At 40.3% G+C, this 2500-nt stretch overlaps 1 long non-coding RNA gene across 1 annotated transcript in view; it reads right to left on the bottom strand.

Annotated features, from left to right (window-relative positions):
• Positions 1-2500, bottom strand: part of LOC125034429 — a 79281-nt gene that overhangs the window by 25688 nt on the left and 51093 nt on the right. The window lies entirely within an intron of this gene.

The raw sequence follows: 2500 nt of genomic DNA, 5'->3' as shown, positions 1-2500 counted from the left end.
TGGAAATAATTTAATCTGCCTTTTGCGATATAATCTTTTCTTGTAAGAATTGCATCCCTTATCACTACCGGTGCGTGAACCCCATGAATCTGAATTGGGTTCAGGTTCGCTCCCGTCTTGCTCGCCAGGTTCATTATCCATTACATTCTAATAAAAAATCAAATATTTGTAGTCTGCATCATTAGGTAGACATACTGGGAACTCCAAGGGTTGGAGTGAGCACACACACACACACACACACACACACACACACATAAAAACGCGCGCGCGCGCGCACACATCCACGTACATCTAACACACTGGCCGGGCAATTGAAGTAAAGCAAGCCGAGAAACATGTTCGATAGAACTGGTAGTTCGTTTCCTGTAAAGCAGTCTCTCTTAGAAACGCACGTTATCTGTAGCTTTTTATTTGTTTTGCCCTTGGAAACTGTTGATGGAAAGGTCGAAATTTTCTTTTATGTAAGCATGCTCTTTTCTATGATATCGATTCCAGACGACCTCCGATGATTGCGACCACCCGGGGCAGGGGATCTTTGATTACCTATTGGCAACAGCAATTCGTTATCGGCAGGGAAGTTCGGAGAAGGATTATATCAGGTGCTCATATTTCCACTGCCTATGAGTGTTTGTGGTGGCTATACAGATGGCCTTGTTGATTTTGGTCTGTAATTATTCTGGGCCAAAATTTAGTGTTGACTTGCTTTTCAGGTACTTGGGAGTTGATGGTTGATGAATTCTTAAACATTTACAACATATTTATCACCGGCCACTAGTAAATAACATGTTTAATATAAAGAACTCGACAGTGACGGTGCCAAGCGAATCATTAGATATATTCTGGCAGAGTAGAGCCTGGAATGGTTCCTTGTATGACGATGAATCTACAGGGAGGTCTGCAAGAGTTCTACAATTTGTAAAGGCAGATTTCACCTTCGCTTCAAGATATTGCTGTAGAATAGCCGCTGAAATCGCGTCTACATGTCTAAATTTCTTGTTATGCTAAACGCAAAAATTGAGCATGTAGGATGTGTTAACCTTTAGGAGGTGTCTCAGTACTCTTCAGGCTCTCTGCTCCTGTCTCCCTGAACAAAAAGTCAGAGAAAGATTGATATTCCTGAACAATCATGGATCTAAGCCTGGACGTGCTTCAAACACTAAAGGTTACCCCGGCCTTATGTATACTTCAAAGAGAAACTCTGTACCTTTATAAACAGTGTAAACAACTCGATATTTCCAGAGGCTTGGTCAAAGAAATCCTTCCAAGACCATGGATTGAACACACCTGCTCGTTCAGATCCTTTGCTCGACAGCAGGTAGGTGGCAGCACCGCGCTCTGTCGTTATGTCCTTTAGACTGACATGTAAAGTGAAAGTCAACTTCAGCATGCAATGAAATAGCCTTTTCTGGAAATTGGCATCGACCTTGCGTGCCAGCGACGAAGAAACACGAAAGAAAGGAGATCAAATTTAGCATCATGAAGTATCTGGCATTCAACGGCAGTCGTCTGAACCCTCAGTCGACGGTGTTGATGCTTGACATCACTTAAGATTAATTTGACTGATTACTTGCAATTACCTGCTTCGTCAGCTCCCAAGGTGATCGAAAAGATTGAAGATATGAAATCATTCTGCAGAAATATGCTGCTTGAAATATTTTTGCATATTTCTGCATATACCAAAATATTTAAATTGTTGCCGTTTGTATGCATATCTTTGATGCATTTGAAATATAGATATTTCCAGAATGTCAGTCTCCTCTGGCAAGCGAGTATAATGTTTATCATTACACTCTGCTTATAAACCGGTAAGAATATAGAATATAGTTGCAAATCAAAATCATTCATGCTTAGGGCTCTTACAATTCTTCATGCACTTACGTCTGGTTATATCTTACAGTGTTCTGTTTAATCTGAGTTGCGAATATATCTTACCGCAAAGGTTCTCGACCAGACGGCTTCTTCGCGCCCTCCAGGTCATGAATATTTTATTTCTTGCTATTGCAGAGGTGCACTCTTTCTGCACCGGTTGGTTTATGTGTGACATATATTTGGAGTATTGGGATGGTTAGTATTAATAATTCAGACTTTCAATTCAGCGTGAGTATTCTCAATCTGATTAATTGCGTCATTTTTATAACGATGTTAATATGAACGCTGAACGATGCTGAAGCTGGTGATCATGACAGGGCCGATCCTCAGACAAAGCTAAATTTTCAGTACAATGATACTTTGCTCTGGATCGCAGTGACACTTAGAATTTACTCAGAAAACAATCCTCCAAACCCTCGCGGAGAAGCATATGCTAAATGCAGCTGCAATACTTCCACAACAACAATAACAAAAAAACTCGAAATGCAGCTGAAATACATCCACAACCATTTTAAAAAATCGTAATTCAGCTGCAATACTTCTACGACAATTATTAAAAATACTCGTAATGCAGCTGCAACATCGATCACAACTACAACATAGACCTATACGTTCCAAATAGTGAATTAGA

This window comes from Penaeus chinensis, chromosome 18 (assembly GCF_019202785.1).
Source record: "Penaeus chinensis breed Huanghai No. 1 chromosome 18, ASM1920278v2, whole genome shotgun sequence".
In the NCBI taxonomy this organism is placed as follows: Eukaryota; Metazoa; Arthropoda; class Malacostraca; order Decapoda; family Penaeidae; genus Penaeus; species Penaeus chinensis.
This window is presented reverse-complemented; position numbering and strand designations above follow the sequence as displayed.